This window comes from Achroia grisella, unplaced genomic scaffold (genome assembly GCF_030625045.1).
Source record: "Achroia grisella isolate CSIRO2021 unplaced genomic scaffold, CSIRO_AGI_Agris_v1 utg780, whole genome shotgun sequence".
Taxonomy (NCBI): Eukaryota; Metazoa; Arthropoda; class Insecta; order Lepidoptera; family Pyralidae; genus Achroia; species Achroia grisella.
This window is the reverse complement of record NW_026713020.1, coordinates 3,487,422-3,513,289: the sequence shown is the minus strand read 5'-3', so window position 1 is coordinate 3,513,289 and position 25,868 is coordinate 3,487,422.

Below are 25,868 nucleotides of genomic sequence, written 5' to 3'. Positions count from 1 at the left end.
TAGAGATAATAAAGCAATCTAGTGAAAGAGACAAACCAATAGTGTATTTTGAATAGGACAGGTGTAAATAGCAGCTGCTTTGGAAGGTTATGGCGCTATATATAAGTTCATATGTGAGTGCATAATATTATTATCAATTACGTACAATTATGATTATTTGAATATACAATCAGACATACATATACATATACAATCCTATTCATGACAATATATAAATTAGTGGTATCCGCGATTTCACATATGGAAGCAAACGACATCAATAAATAAAAAATCTATACGACGCGATCATTTAATTCATTTGTTAATAAATTAATTAAAAGTGTATTGGATAAATGAATATCTTCATAAAATTAAATCATTTCTACTTTTTTCTCAGCTTTTATAGCCATACAGACTAAGTAGTATTAAATTTGGAGATTAACTTTAATCCATATTTAATAACATATTCTTAATTTTTTTTTAATCTAATATATCTAACCAATTTTACGTGAAATTTAACGTATAAATTTACTGAAAGACACTCTTCACCGCTTCACGATTTTATTATATAATATGCAAAGACAAAGAAGATATAATAATTATTATGAATCTATGATAATAACAAACATCTTCATTTGTCGTTATACAGGTAAAGCTAACATAATGCGCATATGGTGGTAAAACTTATCCATTAAGTAAAAAAAAATATCGAAACCATAACGAAAATACAATCTAATTATATCCGTCTCTGCTTTTGAAATCGTTTGAAAGGACAATAGATTAGCACTTTCTGTTCAGCAGTCCTTACCATTGTGCGTTTAAGTCATAATATACAATAATTTAGAGTAGACCGTACTTTGCATGTTGAATATATGCTGTTAATCCTTGGTCGGCGTGGGAGCGACGTCACCATAAAACACTGAGGCATAACAGAACAGAATGTAATTGAATTTTATTATGTGCCTAACTTGTGCATTAGCATGTTATGATTTCAGCCTCGATAGAACAGAGGTGGCATGTGGTTACTTTTAAATGTTAACCTATTTATTAAATTATGTAAAGTCAACTTGTTTCAGCTTTGGAACCTATATTACTATAACCTGTATTGGAACTGTTGTATCTGGAACCTATATTATATACCTATACTATCCCTGTCGAGCTATTTTCAAGATTTAACAGAATGTATAATAACATAAACTCTGTAGTTGTTAAAATACAAATTTATAAGATGCAATAGTTGTTTATATATTTTTTAATTACAATAGATATGAAAACATTTGAAGTCTGAAATATAAATTATACAAATTTATATTTCAGACTTTGGTCAAGGAAACACTGATAACAATTCAAAAATCCATTCAAAAGACTAGGCTTCGTAGCATCGCTGTCTGGCATGTTGGATTCAAATATACACAGCGAACTGTGGGTATATCAAGTACTGCGTTACCATTGACAATGACTCTGCACCTCTGTCTACCTCATCTGGCAAGACTGTCGTGACGGTTTGTTTGTTTTAGTTACATTCTCTACCAGACATCCTTCGTAATTATATATTATATAATTCATGCAATTACTACTTAATTTATTTAATAAATACTATAATATAATTTATTATATACAGCTTTAAAATATGCACATCTTAGCCAATATGTTGTTCAGGAAGAATATATCGAATCACCTATATGTATTAAAACGATCTCTTTGTTTCCTTTGTGTGGGTTTATACTGGCCGCTACATACTACACTGACCACACCGACTTTTTACTATTGACATTTTCACCAATAAAAGCGCTGTAAACGCGACCCTTGTGGCGAATAAAACACCATTCCGACCCTATGATGATACTATAATATGCATAGAATCCATTTTATTTGAGGTTAACTGTAAAATATGTAGTATAGAGCTACAAACTGAAGATACAAGTAGTAAAATCCGAACCTTAGTATGCAGTTGTGTACGTTTCTTTATTCTCAAGTAATGCGCCAAATTGTGTAGTTTTGAAGGTTTACTGTTTATTGCTTTGTTTACTTTGGAACTGGTTTATTTTATTTGTCTCTCAAAATTATAACGTTTATGTGATTTTTATGGAAAATTAATTTTAAATTCATATTTAACAGTCTATTATAAAAATTTGTAATACTCTGTTCTTTTATTTAAATATCACTAATAGAGGAAAATATTATTTCGTTTTTGTTTCCAATTCACTGTTAATGTTCTATGTAAAGATTCTCTTTACATAGAACATACGTTGCAATGAAGTGAAGTGATGGTAATATAAACAACCAAGGACTAGCTTTATTATAATCTGACGTATATGTGCTAAAAATGAGGTTTGATCATATGCATTTTGAAGTTAATAGTTACACGTTCCCAACTTTGACGCAATTAAACATCCAGAGACATCTAAAGGCAAGACAAAAGTTAATCAATCATGTAACGAGAACAATGTATATATTGTCAAAGATGTGAATAATGAAATACCTAAATATCAGCTCCGAATGATTTGTAATTTCTGAGAAAAATTGATATTCTAACCTTAATATTTGCGATACATCGTCTTAATTATCATAGCATATTCAGATACTTTATTATGGTTATTTAAACACACATTTGTGTGTTGAAAGGGTTTCAAACATGTGTTAAATCTTTGACGTCATGACTAGTGAATGAATGTTGTTACCTTCATAAGTATAGACAGCAACACACGAATGGCTTTCGACCTACAAACATTGACAATTTGGCAACACTTGGATTCGTTTTTCCGTATTTTAGGAGCCATGAATAATATATAAAGATAAGGTGAACAGGGTAGGATTTATGAAGGGTGGGGTAGGGTTTTAATCTCGTAGAACGACCATAACAAGACGTATGGCCAAATTACTGAATCCGTTATGAGGTAACTGAAACGATTTAATAGATCTTCGAATTTCGAGCGAGTGCCCTTTTAATATTTTATTTAATAGATCAAACAGATGGATTAATCGCCCTATTTCATGGTTTACCTAACCCGTATGCTGATTATATTATAAGGTACAAGTTGCGGTACCTATAAATATTAAAGTACATAAAGGTTTAAATTGTAAGAGTGAGTGCACTTGTGCAAAGAATTAGTTCGGATTGAGCTTTTATACTTAAAACTTTATGGAAGTAGCATAGGTGATATAACTATTCAAGGTAGCTCATATAAATTTTAGTTACATAGAACATAAGTAAATAAATAATAACAGATTCTAGACATAAAATTATTTGTAAAGAATATTACCTACTACTCTTTTAAATATGAAATATAAATGTTATCACAAAAAAAAAAAATCATATTAATTGAAATCCGATGATAATGATAAAGGAATAATGTTTCTCATAATAATTCTCATTCCTTTCAACCAAGCAGACCTGGCACTTGGAATTGTAAACTGTGTACAGAGTAATATAAAATAAATGATCGTATAAAAATTATGGCATTACAGTAAAAGTATGATCGTTTTGTAGTATTACGCGTAATTTACGACTTATATAATAACGTTGGTTAGTTGAAGTTATATTTTATATTACATGTAAACCGGTGACTGGCTGGTACTAGGCTAGATACTTGGTAACATTTAGCTACAGAGTAAAAAAAAAATTGAAATTTATACATATTGTGAATATACATATATGTAGCTATATAATAATATATGACTTAATTTTTTTACATTAAAATGTTGTCAACAATGGTTGTACCGTCGCTCTGAATCAAGTCTATAAATGGAGAATCAAAAAGGCCTAAACTCGATGGAGATATATTGTTTTATTGTAGAGCTTCTATGCCGCTCTCTAGTTCCAATAAGAAGTAATAAACTTCAGCGAGATGTGATTATATATGTATTAACACGGCAGGTCATAAAAAAACTTTTATAATAGATATTTTTAGAAGCATTATTAACTATAGACATGACCAAAATAGAGGTTTGACATTAAATTGAATTCCACAGTTTAAGATTAATATATAACATGTTAGCGTAATTTCTAAAATTATGAAAAATTTGTGTATTCTACTAAACATCTCCTGATTACTGAGTAATAAACTAATTACGTATAAAAATAGTTTTTAAAACACAATATCCTATTTTACAAATATTTGAGTGGGATTTAATATTCCAATGTAACATCTAGATAGGGCTGGTCTTGGACTCTCTTTGTGGCGTGTACTAATAGCTCTCATTTGCTTCCCTTCTGAGCCGTGATGTCATGATCCTCGGTGTCTCAAGACTTCTGACACGTTTGTGTCGTGCTTAATTAACAGTAGTTCGTGTGACATCTTGACATTGATGATACATCCCTGTAAAGAGAGAGAGAGTAAATTTTAGATTAATGCAAAACAAATTAAAATAAAGAGATGCATTGTAGAAGCTTATAATACAAAAGAATTAAAATAAAAGTATTTGAGAACAATCATATTCATTAATTGACTATATGTCATTAGATGTTATTTCATTTTATTGAAATAAATCATTTAAACATATGTAATAACCACATTTTGTATAAAAGAACATCTTTATGTACGTATATCATAACAACAATAGAAATAGATATAGAAATAGAAATAATCTTTATTGAAATAAACTTAACACAAGCAACAATAATACAATTGGAATACGATAAGATATCCGTCCTTGAAATTTCGTCGTTAGTTGTAATTAGGTATATCTTGTTAGTTTAAATGATGTGTGAAATACCTACATATTTTATTTTTCTAGAAAATGTAACATGACTTTATTGGTTTATTAGTTTGAAGTTCGGTCGCGAAGTTAATTCATGCTGTGAGCATAAAAAATGGTCAAGTGCGAATAGAGCTCTATTACTAACTGATCCGTACCTATATAAATACATGATATCACGAAAAGTAATATCGATTATAGAAAATAATGTACTAGATATACACAAAATTTGTGGATATAAAAATACGTACTTTTCAATTGTATCTTAATTTACTGGACACGTAATATATAATATGTATAAAGTATACCTTAATGCTTGACATTGATTATATACTGATAACTATACCTAATAAGGTATAATTGTATATAAAATATGATAATATTAGCTCAAATGATTAATTAATGTATAGTCGTTTTTTTAACTTATTCGTCCTATATAAATGGTTTTGAGAAAGAGCAACGGTAGAGTTGAATCAAGAATTTATGATGTTGTGACATACTGATCGACGGTAAGGCTGAATATCACTCGTACGGTACCCAAACATGTGACATTTTATAAAAAACGCATGATTTACACTTTCCTAAACCTAGTTCTATTTAGAAACATGCCGTCACCTGTGCATTGAATCAATATATTACTCCAGCAAGAATATTAATTTAATGATATAATGAAAGACGTTGCCAGTAAACTAGTTTTTTGATGTAAACTTTGCAAGTTATATTACATATTATTCTACATAATCTAGTTTATCAAAACTGGTTTCATTTTTTTAACCTGAAAGATTTTTGTTTATATTAAACTCCTAGATTAGTATATTAATATTGACTATGACATTGTGTCAATAAAACTTCAATGTCAATATTATAAAGCTGAAGAGTTAGTTTGTTTACTTACTACTTTTAATGAAGTAAAGTTTTTATGCGTACAATAGAAATTCTAAGACCATATGACTCTATAGGTACCCATATAGTTTTTAGACCATCTGATAGCGTAAGCTATTTATTATCGTTTTCGATTAGCAACTGGAGTTGCTGGCCTATAAAATGTATAAAATTTTAATAATATCACGATTTAAAAGTCAACATATCTGTTAGAAGAGTTGCTCATCATGGTGAGATTAAATTCCAAGATAACGTTACACATAAGTGTGCTCTTGTAAATAGCAATAAGAGAACATTATAATTATGATAACATCTGATATTTGGACCTATATCGGTGATCGGCCAAACAATGTCCACCGACGCCTGCCCACGCTAGGTTACGCCCTCTAGCGGTGTAGTATATTGTTTGTGTCTTGACAGTCGATATTTAAATAATGACTAAATAGATAATATCGTTGTTGTGTTAACAAAAAAAGTAAAAATTATTATCATTTTATATATAATAAAAATAAGACAATTTTTTTTATTCTAGATGTGATTCTACTTGTATAAAGAGAAAATTTTACTTATTGATAAATTTTTGGGAGTGTAATAATTTTCAGGTCCTGTATATCATTAAAGTCACTTAGGTCTTAAACATTTCTAGTACTGTCCTATATTTCTAAATTTTAATTCCAGTTGTTTTTAACTTAAACTAAAATCTTTTATTTCTGTTGACATCTTCATTTATTAATTTTGTAATATGTACCATAAGTAGATTCTATTAGTTTTCGGTTTAAACTACATTAAAGAAAAAATGTATATAGATAGCTATTTTAAAAGGAACAAGAATATCATTATTTAGATAAAGGACCGCAGCACCTTCTAAGGTTCATAGTGTTATGTGAGTTCATATTGCTAGTATGTTCAAATTAATATATTATTAGCATGAAATATTATATTTAAAGTCGACTTCCAATTCAATATATCACTGTCAAGCATGCTCCTCTAATATCCGGTCTGACATAATGTCAGTTCATGATTGCCATTTTTTTTAAAGCCATGGATGTAAACTGTATAAAATGTCATATATAAGAGTCCCATGTCGAAACATAAATCGCAAGAAATGCGGTAGGTTTGAAAAAATCTGAATTATTGGGAACTTTTACATTTCGAATTCGACTCATGCGCAAAAAGGAGGACCAATTATGGATAAATGCGGCGTCCACTTAAACAGAGCATTGGACCTTTTAATGTTATAAATCGAATTTAAAATCATTACAGTATTATAATAAAATAATGGCTTGTTAACTATTTTGCATCTGGAACAAACACAATAAACATAATGTAATTACCTTATTTACTTTACGCTGGATAACACTAGAAACTAATATAGCGTGACGTAAAATCAGTTCTTTAAAAAAAAGTATATATTTTCAATAATAATATATACGTAATATTCAGGGGTTTATATATAAACTCTGCATCCTGAATCAAATCAATACACAAATTTAATATGCAGAGTTTACATTCCCAATTCCTTCATCTAATGTCATCTGTTCTTTACACCGTCTTTCACTGTCTGAACCGATTCCATGCATTATGTATTGATTCCATTACACTACGAATTTTAACATAAGCTCCATGTTAACGTTTCGCCCTTAAATAAGATACATTTTTTAGTTGCCGGCTGGCTGGCTCTGTTAAACTTTGGTGAGAGTGATGGTACCGCTTTTTGTGGTTTACATTCGTTTAAACTTATTCTACGAGGGACTTGAGCATTTTTGTCAACAGCCGACTTAGCATGCGTCTTTTTGCCAAAAGACAATTTACCCTTCAAAATTGAAGTGTATTTATGGTGGACAACATACACCTTATATGGACAACAGTAAATAAGTGAAACCATAGCCTTATTTATATATGCAATATTGAAATTACTGAGGATGGACAAATATATAAATATAAAACAACCTCTTAATATACCACAGATAAACCTATACTGAATATACATACATAAAATATAATTAACGCTTTAAATATTTTTTAAGGCCACCAGCCTTAGAAATCTCATTATCATATTACATATCTCGTTCGTACAATACGTACAATTACAGTATAACTATTTGTATACATAGTTCTGTATTACACGCCACAAGTACAAGAAATGGATATCTATCGTATTTAGTCTAACTGGTAGTATAGATATAATTCTGTACCGCTGTCAATATTCATTAGAAACATGTTATAAAAGGTTGACACGTCTGTTTTAATATTGACATTAATTCGATGGCTAACTAAAGCCTGCCATTAACGGTATATCTGAACAGATGTCGCGTCGTCCAGATTCATAAAGACAGATTATTTTTAACAGAGTGATGATGATTATTTCTATATATATTATTTAAATTTGCAAGCTACCTAGCTATTTAACTTCAAAATATATCGAATGTTTGGAATTTCAAATATTTTCCTTTTTATAATCAGATCTATTCGTCATGGAAGCACTTTGAAGTAAAGGAAGTTAGTAGTAAGTAATATTATTGGCAACTGTTTAATTGTCCCAATGTATCGTTTACTCTCTAATATCAAAAGTCCTAATGCTGTTTTAAATTAGTTAAAATCATATATATATTGCCGTTATGCTGATGATAGCTCTACATTTTCTTATATTACTCTAAATTTCTACTACCGTTGACTGAAATTAAAATAATTCTAAGAGTTAGTTGGATATTTAAATAAGTAGGTTTTTTACTCATATTCATTTCAAGTCTCTATTATTATTGTTCCAACGACTAGTTATATATTATGCTCTACTCAAAATTACAAACTTGTTTATTTTTTATAGCATTTAAAAACTTATTTATACCAACCTAAGCAGAATTTGCTCTTGTTATTTAAGTTCGTTTCACTCTTTCTGCAACAAAAGAAAATTTAATTTATACAAAGCGCCGCAAGGCATGTTCCGTTACTGTAAACCATTCGCGGTTTTAGTTTTTGTTTAAATAATAAAGCAAATTTAATATAGAAGTTGTTGGAATATTTAATCCGTTGTTAATATAAGTATGTACGTGTAGATTGAACGAGGAAGGCAGAATGTTTTAATTTAATATTTTTTAGAATATAAATATTTTACAGCACTTAACTAACGCTCCAGTCCGAAAATAATAGAAATATATTTTAAAATGTGAATTCTTTATGTAATTGAACATTTTTATACCGTGCTTTTCAAATTATATTATAATAATATGTAGCTGCCAATTTTTTTAGTTTAGTTAGTCTAGTTTATTAAACCTGTAGATAGAAAAGGTATTGTTTAAAGAAATAATACTTGTATAATGTAAAATGATATTTATATATATATTCGCATAGTGTTTATAATATTGGTCCAACTTTCTTACTAACTACATATCGATATTTAATGTAAAATTTAAATTTGAGAAGAATATAAAACCGGCCTAAATATAAATATCCTTGTACCCAAAATATAAGAAATTAGGGTAAGTTAGGGTTTTCCTTGCCTTTCGTATATTTTATTTCTTCTCTACACCATAACCATAATGCAACTCGACAATCAAAAGAAAGTGTTTGATACAGGCCACATGGCGCTGGCGGAGAAGTTCCCTACCTGAAGACATACTGGCTGGCGAAGATTTTGCTACATACTTTGTTATCTAAGCAAAGCAAAATTGTTATAAGTATAGAATATACCTGATTGATTTCAATTATTAATTGCAGACCCATTTTAAATCAATCTATTATAATAAATGGTAGCCTTAGTGGTTGAAAGGGATCTAGATTATAATTTTCAATATATACACCATTATCAATTTATAATTAAATACCCAAATATAAGAAAATAAACACAAATTAATGAAGAGTTATTGTTATATAACCTGTGACTTGAATATTAAAATAATCATCATAATTAAAACATCTGTCGTTAATTAGCATACACGATTTCCTATTAATATGACTGGCATTATATGGTCTAGTAGGAGACACGAGTACGGTCGGTTTGTCTTGGCGACAAACACAAATATTAGACACGAACAAGCAAGAACGGAATAGCAAATCACTCTGTATTTGTATAAGAGGCGTACTTCGAGTTGTATTGTAAACATACCGGTGAAATATTGAATACAGTTAGCTGTCAATATATATGTACAGTCAATAGCCACGGAATGTTAGATACAAGTTGTGCGTGTCCCCGCATGAAAATGCTTTGCGTGTATCTATCAATATAAGTTTTGAACTAACTTAAAAATAGGCTCGACTGTACTTTTTTTCATTGATAATTGAATATTTATCTTACTACGAAGTAATATAAGTTTATATCCAATGAATATACTTGGTTGAAAAATTAAAGTATGAAGTTAAAGAGCCTATATATAAACTTCATTAATAATTAATTGCGATCATTTTTCAAAGGCGGCCGCGTGGAGGTTTACCTGACATGGTGTATTATTACGATTAGAGATAACACATAGTTTATACTATATTGTCTGATTTGTGTAACTCTTTACGTTAATCGAAATATTTTAATCGCTCATTGGTTCCGTACAAACCTTTGTTACGATTGAAGTAAGATTGTATAGAACTAAATAAATTTAATATTTACGCAAGATGTACTTACGAACTGATTGCTATAGTAGAAGAGTTCAAATAAAGAAATATTAACATAAACCTATGGTACAAATGCCTCTATTTATTCATCTACATCAATTACCGATCGAGTTTTTATTCATCATGCCTAGCAGACCTGTATGTATATGATCTATTGTTTCGTTTATGTTCAAATATGATTATTGTCATTCCTCTTTATATAACAATATAGTAGGAAATTAAGCGAATCAAATCAAATAAAGTGGATTTATATAAGCTTTCCGTTATTGGTTTTATGTATAATGTATAATTTATTCGAGAGTATTTCAATGTTTCTTTTCCCACATCACTTTCTATGATAATCGATCGATTTAACGAATCGATATCATTGCAATCTTGGATCGGTGTATAAATTACTAGCTGCTCCGACTATTGTCAGAGGAAGTGCATCGGTTATTGTTCGCGTCGCTTTGCGTTTTATCTCGCCGTTCGATCACAGTCCGATCGCGTTGGGGACCGCAGATTATCCCGCCTTTTATTTGATCGCCTTATTTTAAGTCTTGTCCTAATTGGCAAAATAACTATTGGATGAAAAACATCTGAAACAAGCAAACATTAGTATATAGTAAATTTATTGCTACAAGACATTACATCTATTTTTTGTGACAAAAAAGAACTTATGTCTCTCTTTTTGTTCCATCTCACAATAATTTTAATTAAAGTTATTAAATTAGACATTACCATTAAATATATTAATATGAATTATAACTATATGATGTTCTGAGTTTCTCATAATTTTATTACTTTGAAAAAAGTTTTTGAAGTGTCTTCGAATATGGTATTGTACCAATATAAATAAAGAATTGTTAATCAGGATTTGTATTCATAAGTATGACTGTTTGAATCGGTCTGGCTGTATTCTATCTATACGAAGTATGTATTTATTAAAAAAAAAATGTAAATATTTATATCAGTTGTATCTAGTATCCATAACACAAGCTCTGATTATCATGGGACTAGATGGCTCTGTGTTAATTGTCCAGGGTTCTTTATCATTTATTTATTAAATATTTAGTTTATGCTACTTCAAATAGTTTGACATATATTATAAGAAGATCGTTCTTGTAATGTGTGTGAATGACATTATACCGATTGGATCGGCACCTAATATTGAAAATTGTCTCGCGGAATAGACGCAGTGACCTCTGTCGGGGTTATTTTGATCAAATGGGTTGAAACTAGATAGTTAAATAATTAAATTTGAGATGGCAATTTAATATAATATTAAAGGTTTCTCAAAACTTTTCTAAGTAAACATAATTGTTGAATGTAATAAAGAAACTTCAAGTTGAACTGTTTTCACTAATTAGAAGCTAATGAAATTTTGAAATTCTTCGATTGTTGTAATTCGTTCGATTGTCTGATTAATTAATAGTAATAGTCTCAAAATTTTCAGATTCTTGGATTTGACTATTACAGTTGCTATATTGCAGTTTGAAATGCTTTGTAAATAATAAATACTGATATAACTGTCATTATTAAAAAAAACTGTCTTTATTTATAAAGTGAAAGAAAACACTGATTTTTCACACATATTTTTCTTGTAATTTAACTCATTAACATTATTCAAACGTTTTTGGTTTTCTGTGTTCATACTTTATCACAATCGATAAATACTTGAAGTATTTATCGATTGTGAAAAAGTATGAATATATTGAAGTAGAACCTTATCAGTGAGACAAACACCATATAAGAATAAAAGTAGGTTATAATTAATTAGGTAAGTCTGAATTCTTAAATAAATATTTTGAATAAAGACATAGTGGAAAAATTTTATACGGCTGTAATAGCAAATATGCTTAAAGCAAACCTATAAGAAGTGGTTTTTGTCGCCTGTAGACAACATCATTAAGGACAATTTAAAATAAATAAAGCTCATGGTTTAAAGTAAATATTTTTCAAATTAGAATCCTCATATTTGTTGACTAATTAAAAAAAAAAATATTAGTATTTTAAGATTAAATATCTATTCCACATAATAGTACTCGTATGTAGTTATCAGTGCATATTGCGAACATGTTCTGTTCATATGTGAATGTCATACTGGTTACATGACGCTGCGATTAATCACCGTTAGATAAAAATCGTAGCCGCTATATCTTATTCATAATCGGTCGCAATCGATTGTGCCCATATCACATTGAATGACGAGTGATCAACATAATCGGTTTACGGGCTTCCTGTATCGATTGTCATTGTAATATTCATTGTACTACTAGTTATTAGCGTCACGGCTAGACATGAAGCGTCACGCGTAATTTGTTTATATGGCTCTGTAATGAAGACTATCGAGAGCTTATAGACCAGTTTTATTCGCTGAGAAAATATTTATTTTCTAGATAAGATACCGTTTAAAGATCCGTTTTAATGTTTGGTGAACAGTAATTTCATTAATGGAATTACAGGTTTGATAATACCAAAGAATTCTGTTGTTTTTATTTCTCAACAAGTTTAAATGTCAGCAGTATAAGATTTATAATTAACAGGAACTAAATCTAAATACTGGTTACTGACATTTAAAACACCAAACATAGGTACTAGATTTGGTTTTCTACTGTATCTTTAGTAACCACATATTACCCTTGAATTCGTTTCTTAACCATTTGTGGCACTTTTAACTTGAAAATTTCTAAAATGACAAATAATTATATAACAACAAACTGGTTTCAGCGATAATGCTGATAGTTGATATCTGTGAGATTTTACTAGTAACTGTTATTTTTTGTGTAATATATTCCACATAAGGTTGAATTAAGTTACAAGTAATATATAACGAAATATTCGTATAAAATGAAAAAAGTGTTTGATACTAGCACTTGACATGACATGACCTAATTCTGTTGCCTTGCTTGCTTTATATTTTGGTTTGTATTTAATATATAAGGGTATCATCATATATAGAACAGGAGTAATAATATATATAAATTTAAAAAATAATGTATTTTGTGATAACATTTCGTAAAGGAGATGTTTATAACTTTCCATTCTATAATCCATTCTAATCATTCTCATTTAGTCATACAAAAATTACTTTTTCTTTCATTTTAGCAGTAAATATTAATATAATAAACTTATGCCTCCCAAGATATTGCATTACACAAATCTTACAATTACATTATAAGATAATATGTAGACCTACATTAGTAATGAAGAGTAGTGGTCCCCTGTCTACGATTATGAGCTAAGTTGGGTGTTATACCCATTATTAAGACTGTAAGTTTAGTAATAAGGGTATCTTACATGGTCTAGGGGACGGTCACGTACACTAAGACATGCTTGTATACTCCAATGGTAACTCCAACTTCTTAAAAAAACTTTGAATCATTAAACTTTGTCTCTAAGAATGTTTAGGAGATTTTAAGATCTTACCTCTGTTTAGCATAGCAGTAGGTAATTTCGAAATCGTTTAATAGCTAGTATGTTAGCGATAAAATATTTTCTTTATTAAATTAAGGGTATCAATTTATGGGATATGCATACTAAAATATTAAATATATTTTATGAAGTTTGCCCATAAGTGGCTATAATTATATTTGCATTGTTAGAAAGAAAAATATTAATAGCGGTCCTATTGCCATTAGTCGAGACCGTCGAAGTCAGTGATCTCCACGAAAATTATATTGTTTAATTGTTTGTAGTTGCAATAAGTTTTAGTAGGCATATTAGTCAGTCTTCCAAGTCCAATAATTTTAGGATATAATCTTTTCTGCAATATCTTTTGGTTTTTTGTGAACACTTTATGTACTTACACTGATAAAATTTTATATCGTGTTGCATATTATGGTTAGTTTAAAAAATATAGCCTGAGTCCAGGCGCAAAAAATAAATCCAATACATAAAGAAACCGTTCCCTTGAGTTGGCACCGATCTCTCTTAGTGTTATGCCAAGTGGGTCACCACCTCACTTTGTTCATATAATTAGATAATATTTCTTGTTGAAATTCTTATATCAAAGCGGTTTTATTGCCAATAATAGTAAATGACACTGTCAAGCAGCTATTAAATCATAAAATTTATTTCAGATAATAGTGGTAGGTATGTAGTAGGTATGTCACGTAATTTTATAAAATATTAATGATTCATAATACTGATAGTCATAGTTCATATTCTTTAATCGAAGATAACTTATAAGGACAAATAAGTACATGTATTTACATGTATATGCTACAGTAATCCCCCAATTTTTTTATACAGAATAATTGCGATGGCGATTGTAGTAGATTTATGTAATATTTTTATAAGCTTTTATTAACAGTAGTCAATAAATATAATAGGGTGAGATTGGGCAGTGATATTAAAGAAGTGTAACATCTTATTTCTCTGGAATGACAACGCCTAAGAAGTATCACGGGTTACATGATAACTTGAAATTAATCAATGTAAGCGAAGATTATCACTTACCATTTTAAGTACATAAACAAACCCATAGGTACTTGATAAAAATACATGAATAAAAAGCACTTTTTAACATACTAGGAGGAAGATCCCAGCACTGGAACAATAATGAGATGTTACGTCGACCTTACGACACTGAGCAATTACTGACCAATAAGACAGAAAGTAAATTCTTACTCTCAGTGGGAATTGATTCCTTATAATGATTGATTTCCATCGTTACAACTGTTGATTTGTTTTTATTGGATATGTTTAGTTTTATTACTTTAATGTTCAATCACGAATTTAGTATATTTAAGCTTAATAATCGTTATAAAGTTAGATCGGATCTGTATGGTAAAGTTAATTGGATGTTAAAACAACTAACTGTTTTGGCTTAGTAATTACAAAATTACAGAATAAATAATGCTGGGAAATAAAAAATATATAGAAATTTCATGAATGCATTAGAAATTTCTTTCATGAAAATAACACCTCAGTTTCAGTATTTCAATATTTTTTCGTCAAAAGAATGTAACAGGACTCTGGAGTAGTTTAAATTACTTTTTATAAAAATATGTTAATTTTTATAAAAAATTATAGGCACATACAATTAATCGAATAAAATAATGTATAACTTAGTACACTATTAGAATACTTACTTTATTATTTAGCCAGGACTTGACTAAATATACCTACAGTGAATGACAAATCGAAATCTTCCGGTTTAATTATTGTACTGGGGTTACACAGAGTTTTCATATATTGTATATGTACTCACAAATATTTTAGTATACATTTTAAAGGTAGTGGTCGCATATTAAATAATATGACAGGACAGAGTTGCCAATTATCTAGTCTATGAATACATGAGTATTTGACCGATTATTGGAATATTTAATGGCTCCGCGGGGACATTGTACAACCCCTATTTCATTTATGATTTATTGCACTTACCGAGATCACCTATTCGTTGTAAAATCGATTTATAATCTTCGTGATTTATTGACAAGGTAAAACTTTTTACATCTCAGCCATGTTATTGGAGTGGTTACATTTACGATAGCAGGTTGTCAACTTTTTGTTATGTTACAGAAAGGAACACTTATTTTTGAGTACTCAGCTTATCTGTTGTCATAAAATGTTTGCTTTTATTAGGACGGTAACATGATCTTCAACGGCCTATTGCAATCACAGTATTTATTTTCTTTATATTTATATTATAAAAAGAAGTAAGTATTGTGTTTGCTAAATGAGAAATATACTGGCCTACATGCATAGAAATATTATGAAATAGCATTGCATACTGTATCAAATATAAGGAATGTCATAAATAATAAATAAGGGTTTTAAATCATGGATGATGAAGAGTACCTACATTGGCCGTAAAATTTGATATCAATCAAATTAGGACCATATGGTAGAATTGGTTTAATACTGACTTAAAGAGTTAATAATATCCATGCTGCCATAATACCAATAAAGGCAGCTACTGATTTTTTTCAATACGATTTAATTTTAAAATATTTAGGGGAGATGGAGGTAAGATGGGGTAGTGGGTAAGACGGGGTACCCACCAAAATTTACAGTTCAAATTGATCAATCACGCTCTTTCAATCATCGTGCGACGCGCCACCATGAGACTTATCAGTCGACGTGTGTTTAGTGGTTCACAAGTGCACAGTGTCGAAAAAAATGCAAAATAAGTGTTTTATTGCAAGTTGCTTATCACATTTTCTTCTGGCTTAACACGTGACTGTGGTTTGTTAAATAACGTTAGCTGGTGGGGTGTTGTTGTGATTGATGCTTAAACTAATCTTTAAAAAAGTAGGCATTGTGTTCTTTAAATATTATTGACTGTTTTGTTTTTATTTTTTTTTATATATAAAAGGGCTCTGCAGGCAAGATGGGGTAACTGATGAGAATAATTCGGTTCTAGTTTGTTTTCCGAAAAATGAGTTCGTTTTTGTGAGTTTGTCTTTTTAGAATGATTCTACGATTAACGTCGTCGGTCGTGGTCCGAAGAATCCATGCGGGAAGCGAAGAGTTCAAGCGGTTTTGGATGAAAAAATTTAAGGCTTCTATATAGAGAGAAAAGTTAAGGCTTCCTAAGGAAATTCTCTCGTGTTGCTAAAAAGCGTGGACACACAGCAATTATCACGTCGCCTCCTACAAAAAAGAATTAGAAGTCATCGCCCACAAAAAAAACAGAGCTGAACAGAAAAACTATAGAAAATAGAAACAAAAAAGAGAAAAGATGAATATAAAAAAAAAACAGAAGAAAACTACTACAAAAGATCAAAATAAAAAATTAAAGAAGAATAGCCGATCACCGAAAACAGCAAAACAATGAAGAGTTTCAACATCTGAAGATGAAAGTGAAGATGGGGGAACACACCATGTATGTATTGTGATGAAGTTTGTTCCGTTTCCATTGAAGGGTGGATATCATGCTTAATGAGCATGTGGTGGAAGATGGACTCATAATAGCTGCGTAGAAATAAGATGATGATGATGATGATGAAGTCATCCATGTCTACGTGTTCTGCCAGCTCGAATAATCATTGTTCTACAGAGATCATAGGATCATTCTCATCACCCCATCTTACCTCAGGGGGGTACCCCATCTTACCAGCACCATGGGGCAAGACGGGGCAAAACACCTTTTTTTTATTTTATTTTTTTCTCTCAAATGTGTTACCTAAAGTTCCTAATGACACCAAATATAAGAATAATAATAACTTTTGACATTGTTTCACTATGTAATTTTTTATATTACAGACCTTTAAAGCTTAAGTACCCCATCTTGCCACCACCTCCCCTACTAAAATTTGTATTTCTATGATTTGTTTCCTATTTTGTATGCGATTATAAAATCCTCGAACCTTTTTTTAATAACAATTACTCGTACACATGTAGCTATACAGCCATTGTTTCACATTTGCAAATACTTATAAATAAATAATAAATAATCTTTATGAAATTAAATATATATTTTTAAGTGTTAATTCATTTTTGTAAATGTCTTGTTACTGGATAATGTAAGTGACAACGTGATAAAGTTTGAAACACCAAGTGATAAGTTGGAAGTTGACACGACAAGAATATTATCTTAGCGTTTTTATATTTCATGTTTGATCGATAACGGATTATTCTGATGAAATAGAAATAAGAAATAAGAAATAATTTCACACTAATCTCACATCTGTCTGATGAGGTTTATTGTCGAAAAATACAAACTTTTATTTCCTATTAACCTACGAGAACGATTTTGTTTTAGATCTGAACGTAAATTGTTAATAAAAAATTAATGAATGGAATCCATTTCGTGAAGAGTTTTTAAAAGTCATTATGAATAGAATAAATATAAAAATATTTTAGATATGTTTTGGCTATTATTTCTTCCTCCTTATTTTAACAAACAATCTTATTATGATTACATAAGACTACTCGTCCGAAAATATTCTCTAATCCTAAGGTAATCCGATGTAACATCAGCGCATGCTTGGGTTTAACAAATAACATCATCATGTGTATTCATTACTGTATGAATACACAGTACTTATATACTTGTACCGTAAATATTAACTGCATATAGCCTAAGTGGTGTGAGACATGCGATTCTCAATTGCAGATTGTGCAGATTGCTTCTACATGGGGTCCCATTCAGAAAGGCTGTTTAACTTAAGCAAGCTATCATTAACCGTTCCTTGCTGGTGGATTTATACGTCACGGACGGTTTGTTGAGTTCCCTGTTGCAATTATCTGTCCACCAATCTCCCCATTGTTGTCGAAATTTAAAACAAATTTCCTGTGCAACGGGGGGTCGTTTTTCTGCCCTACCAAATTGGATAAGCACTGTAATTACTCATTTTTCTTAAATTCTGTCTTTAGGTAATTCGTGTTTATATAAATCGAAGTTCAAATGATTAAAGTGGGGCAGATGATATAGTAATGTTTATAGGAGTACAATCTTTACAATACTAGCTGTGCCCGCGGAAACATATAGCCTATATGTTGTTCTGATGTATAAGATATATTACTGTAAAGTAGTTTTTGCGTGAATGAGTAACAAACATCCATTCACACATTATCGAAGTTTTCATACGGTACAATAATGTATATGAAAACATTCTATCACTTATATGTTGTCTATTATAGATGCATGTCTATCAGTGATACTGTAGAATTATAATAGTAAAATTTTTTTCAAATTAGTTAAGGACTTTTAAAACCTATTAAATACAAACAAGTAATCAAATCTTTCCTCTTTAGAATATTCAGACACAATATATTGCCCCGCCTGTTAGTAAATGACAACCGCAGCTCATGAACGCTTGCAGCACTAAATGCATTACTGGCCTGTCGTCGACTCTTACGACATACAAATCTTAAGAAGTCATAGCAAATTCATCCTTCTAACCGAAACAGTATGCTAAATTTCTATTATCTATTTGCGACATTATTTTGTATTGAAAGGAAGTCTTAAAAGGATCTATGACATAATACGTCCCCGTAAAATGAATTTGGCAAATGAAACTTGAACTTATATTTTGGTTTAAATATACTTAATGCCATCTCTGGGACAAAAAATATTATGAATCTTATTTTTAGAAAGAATTGTATTCTTTTCGCTTATATATTCTTTTGTGTCTCTGTATGTTCTTCGTTTGTTTTGAAATAGTAACAAAACTGATGAAGTAAAATCAAATTAGAAATAAATCTTATACCCAATTTCTTGCATTATAGTCACTGTTCTAATACTACTCTATCCCAAGCCCCACCTTTATATTTGACAGATGGGATGTCAGCAGAAAATTGGATTTCTCAAAATAAACATATCGTACTTCTTTGCGATGCAGTGAAATGTATTATTGTAAAATATACTGTATTAGGTGTAATTTTAAAGTTTTGTTTTAGCTGGTGTGGTTTCGTTGAAGGAATTGTAGGCTGTGTTTGCTTTGTGACTGTCCTGGACAAAAGATTGGCACGAAATAACAGCCGTTGACCGATTAAGGAATGATTATTTATTTGCTTAAGGCATTGCGCTTGACATTTTTAATATTCATATTCAAAAACATGATTGTGAGACCTGACAAGTTTGTTAGATTCTGACATTAATTTAATCAGATATCCAAAAGACATTAAAGGGATATAGTAATGTAATTTTATTGATACGTGTAGTTACATTATTTAAAAAAAATAGCTGTAATGGGTAATTCAATTTCATGAAGGATTCTTGCCAATTGAGTATTTTTTACGAAATGTCTCCTGCTATCTGTGATCTTAATAAAAAAAAATTAACCGTTCTTGATTAAGATAATATTCAATATTATCTTTCTCCTGATTAATGTTGGTTTTGGTAGACGGTATTTCTGTTAATGTGAAATATAATTTATTTATTTCATTGGAAACATCAGTTTTAGCAAGTTATCAAAAGCATCCTGTTCCCTTTCACTTTTCCGTACTGTTGAAATTAGAAAGGTTTTTCTTATAAATAAAAAAAAATAATTAATAATGATACTGTTGCTTTAATGCTTATAGTGTAGCTATCGCGTACGAGAAATAACATTTAATCGATGTACACATTCACGACATGTCATGTCAGTTAGGACAGACGTCCACTACAATGGTCTTATGCCACTGACGTCAAAATGAAATTTGACATTTGACACAACATGCTTACAATTAACCGTTTTTGGTTAGGCGGGTATGTTAGGGTGGACAGTTTAGTTCTTGGTTGGCATTGGTTTTGTTTTATTTTGTAGGCAATAAATATAATGTAGAAGTAAATATTGATTATTATATTTTTTATATGTAGAGCGAGCATCGTGTCCTAGTGCTTTTATTTATCGTGAGTTCAAATGTTGTCTACAATAATTTGTTTGTTTAATTTACATTTCGGGCAGATTTTCCACTACACTTAACAACCACATTAAACCAAAAAATAATCCAACAGATGGCGGTAGGCTCGCTAGACATTCAAATATAAAATATGAACATGTTTTATGATGCGTTCCCCATAACATCGACAGTTGACAATGCCTGGACAGTTGACAATACCTCTGACCGCTCCAACAGTCAACTGTATGATTATCTTTTATACGATATAATAGTGGAAATGCATGTATAAAAATAATAAGAGCGAATTGGTGTTTTCCGTTACAACAAAGGTATATATTATATTTTATTATTGTGTGATGTTATTGAACGTCTAAATAGATCTACAAGAACATACAATATGTTAATAAAAATTGCTAAAAATACTTACATGTATATCACCAATGTATTTAGTAAAATAAGTAAGCAAATTAACAGAACTGTAAAAAATATGAGTAATGATTAAATTTATTATTGAAATAGGTAATTATTAATGTTATAATGGTATTTATTAAATGAAAAGGATTTAACCATTAATAATAAAATTGAAAAGACCATTCAACAATATATAAATAAAAAAAATATTTGAAACAAAATGAAATTTGGCTTCATAATTTCAAATTTTAGACTATATTCTATTTTATTTATTTTTATAAACATTCTCCCTGTAAACGAGTTCACAGTGCAACTTGATACAGGAAGAGAGAAGTATTTGGTTTCGTCAGAGAGATATTCTAAATTGTTTCCCTAGGTGTGTATGTAATAATCATAATAATAACAAGTTATTCAGGATATCATAGTTTTTACTAACAAACCTATTACGTTATTAACAGAGTTTTGTGAGAATTTTAACATTTTTATAAATATATATTTAATTTATTTATAAATATATATATATGAGATTACGTTTTATTATTATTTAATTCTTGTAAATAATCATAAAATGATTTTTCCTCCACTTAGTATTACAATGGTAAATTTATAAACCGCTGTAAGTAATACTCCTATAAAAGGAGTGGAGTAAGGGCTTTTGTAGATTAAAAACCCATAAACTCTAATGTAATATCAATAATACGCTAAAGTGTACTTAATAATACATACTATCATATATCTAACAAGTTACTAATAAAGATGGTTATCTATTTTGCTGTGGATAGTGACACATACGGCGAACCACGTAATTTGTCTCATCTAGTGCTATAAATTGATTGTAAGCCCAGCATGGCGTCTGCTGGCCTAACCGACTTCATATTAATAAATGATTACGTCCACGCAATGCATACTATTCATCGTCTCAAGCAAATTTAGACTCTATTCGTTAAATAATGAGCTTTGAATTGAATGTGTAATGATATCAAAATAATATGCTAATTATTATTAAAAGACTATCTCAATTTTTCACGGACCAATTATTTTGAGTGTTTCTGACGTAATAATTTATGTTTATGATAATTTGACACAGTACGTTTAATCATATTAGGAACTAGATATTACCAGGGATATATGTTGTCTATGTGGAATTTGTATAACAATCCATTTATGTTCATGTATCTATATGTCTTTGAAATGGACAATTCTTTTAAAATTGTTGTTAGACATAATTTAAAATTGACCTTATTTGTAAATTTACTATATAATATTACATTATATCTTAAACGGAAATATTGATCTGTTTTCTGAATACTTTGTAGAACGTTCTTAAGAATTAAAAAATTAAGAAAATTCTGTAGATAATTCAAAACTTTCAGAAAACTTAACTAGTATTTTAATTTCGCGCACTTGTAACAGTTTGTGCATTCCCTGAGACAGGATAACATCCGTTGGGTTAGCTGCTATTACATAGCTCAATTATTTTTGGTATACTTGTAAAATGTAACGTAATAATTGTCGTTGGGATTTTTTTAATGTAATTGTTATGGCAAACAAGCTGACGGCCCACCTGATGGTAAATAATAACAGTCATCTATATAAATAAATAGCACTAGGAACATCACTTTATCATACGATACTCGCGATACCACTTATGCTTTCCAGTCCAGAGGACTAAGATGTAATATCTCTTATCCGTTAATTTTTGAATACTTTTCATGATACTAATTTCAAATTGAAAGACTTCGACTAAGGTGAATGTATTGTATATCACATTTGAGATTATCTACTTTGGGGAACAATTGTCTTAAAATTTGTTTTTTTTATGCAGGTATATTTGTTATATATGTTATTTGTATGTTATGTTATATTTTGTGTTTATACATTATGATGCCTTTATATCACGAGCTCTACTCACACTTGGTCGTTTTTATAGTTCAATGAACTTCTTACACGTTAATACTGTTGTTCACGGCCATACCGCTAAAACGTAATTGCATTTCATTTAAATTCTGGCCACCCTTTCTGGTACGGTTAAATTCAATTAAACTGGCTCATTTCTATTTGGGGACATTCGGGCGCATTCAATAAAAGAGAATTGTATGAAAGGGTATCGGCCAATTGGTGTATATCGAGTTTTATTTGTGTTTATGTGTGATGTTATCTGTGGTTTGTGTATCGGTTATACGGGTGCCCTTTTACTATTTTAAATGGTCGACAGAGGAAACTTTCGAGTCAACTCGAAACTAAAAAAAGTGTGTGCTGTGTGTGCAGTGTGATTTTTTTAAATTAAAACATATTAATACCAAGATTTGTATTCAATTTTAATAAAAAATATTATTTCAGCTTTGTTTTCAAAGATGTCATAGATAAAAAAAGTGTAAAACTATGTTAATTTTTATATATTTAATTACTTATATCACAGATAATATAATATTACATACTTATATTAAATTGTTCTTACACGCATGTTTGCCTTGACAGTTATAAACTACTTGTCTATATAGAAAATCATAATAATGGATAACATCTATGTTTAATGTTTATTCTATTCAAAAACAATAAGGTTTCAAAAACTATTCCAAATTGTATTGTGTATCCGGTGTTCCATACTTTTAAACCACAAAAAAATATATGATGGGACCAAAAGAAATTACAATAAAAAGGTAGTATCTATTAATTGAAAAAGGGAAGTAAAGGATTAACAGATACACCAAATGTGAGGTCATCGACCTACGAACCATAATGAGAGGGCACGTCATTCTGCCGTCGTTGGCCGTCACACTGCGAAGAGTTAATTTTCTCCATGCACTTAATTTATAAAAAGATATAAATAGTTAAGTGAGCAACGATTATATAATCAATGGTTCCGTAGTTTTTCCACGTGTATCTATTTGTCTTTACGTCATGCGTCACTTTTGGCGACATGACGGTTGATGTATCAAATTGTATTCCTGACTTTCCCGTGAAGGAAAAACCGATAAAAAAACAAAGATTTTTATATTTTATAATTATCCCTGCTGCATTGGATTCACTATGTCGACAGTTGACAATGTCTCTCATATTAATGTCCTTATGGACGAGGTTATAGGTAGAGTGAACTACAGATGAGAATACCTATATACCTGGTTTACCCTTAATTATATTTACTGTAGCATCAACATTTGTAACTTTTCTTAATCATCCAAATTGCCTCAACATTTCTACTTTTTAATAGATTCTTCTTCTCTCTCTCTCTCTCGATTCTCCTCCTTAATTTCTCCTTTAATTAGATAGTAACATGTTCTATCTGATTTTGTTAGGTTTATCTACGTACCGGATGTATGATTTATGTATCGCTTGAATCTATTACAGTCTCCATTTAAACCACACAACTGATTTTCGATTTTAACTATCATTTTAAGAATTTCTTCACATGCGTGTAGTTATACAATTTAAGACTTTAACACTCACACGAGTGAACACTGTGCAAAGATTAGATGGGTTACAAGTTTCAAATAAACTCAAAAACATGTTTATAATCATAATATTAGAAATGATATAAATGAATAAGATTTACACTGTATGGATCTCTAAAAATATCAGATATCCCGAAAGACAGACCTCCAGGCGGCCAGAACTTACGGAGATGGGCGCCCATCAAAAGTTGTTTATCTTTAATTAGTTTGAAATAGCTGATTCACTGTTGTGAAGACGCGATAACAGTGGTAAGGCTGTCCACCTACACTACGAATATTGTTTGATATACGTATTTATTAAAAAAAAGCACTGCAACAAGATACGATTGCAGGTTGTGAAAGTTAGAACAGGCTTGTCATCAGAAGTATATGTTAATTATCTATTTCTAACAGTTTTTAATTTTAATTCAATTTAGTGCAGGGAATGGAATTTTGTAACATATATAACAGATCACAGGTGACACTTTTAAAGGTAAAAGTACTGTAGCATATTACATAATTAGAGTCAAATTCAATCAATAATTGTTATAATCTCAAGAATATCGAATATCAGAGGTTTCGTAAATTGTGACAAATTCATGTCCAAACATGTGTTTGCTATTCCAGTAAGGTATATATAAAATATGTCTATTAATAATAATAATTAAGGACAAATCACACAGCGTCAAGTAGTCCCAAGCTAAGCAAAACTGTATTATAGATAAGTACTAAATAAATGATAGAAATATTTAAATATTTTTTTGTAACTACATTTTCTAATACACGTAGAAAATGAAACCGCGGAAGTAAGCCGTTGTGCTAAACTGCTGGACCACCGAGACCGATGTATTGCAGTACCTACTATTCTATTTATTTTTGTGTGTGTATTTATTTTAAAACCAAATTCAATGTGAAATTAATTTAATGACACCTTCAATTATAAGCAAATTATAATTTATTATTACTATCCTAACCAAACAGTTTATGTAGCTACTTTAGTTGAAGTCAGATTATATTATCGATAATAAAATTACTTATATATTTTTTTATGTTATTGTTCATTCATTAAATAAAAGCTTTAAAATAGTATATATGTGTAAATATAGTTATAAGTGAACTGACATATTTAGAAAAAATCATTTCTCTTTGTCTACAAGTTGACTCTATTAGATATAAGTAAGTAACATTTAATATATTCACATTAGACGAGTTATAATTATTAAAATGCAGAAGAAGTAACAACTAATTTCCATAAACACTTAATTCAAATAATATAAAAATAAACTGAAAACTCATTGCGCCAGTTTCAGCTCTGTATCCATGTACAGGTGAATAACCTGCGTGAATTTTTAAAGAGTTTCATGTAGTGCAAACTGGCTTACTATGAAGTTGGATGAAGTCTGTATCTCGGCCGGGGAATATTAAAATTCTTCACGGAGGCGAGTGCAAGTCTTAAGGCACAATGCACATTGTCAACGCATATAAAGATACACTGTTGCTTTTATATCGCTATTGTCCGCTGCACCCTTGCAGTTTCTTTACTGTTTTCACGGCGTATTCTAGTATTTTATTATTCATGTACAACTGCCTTATGCGCACCTCCTGTAA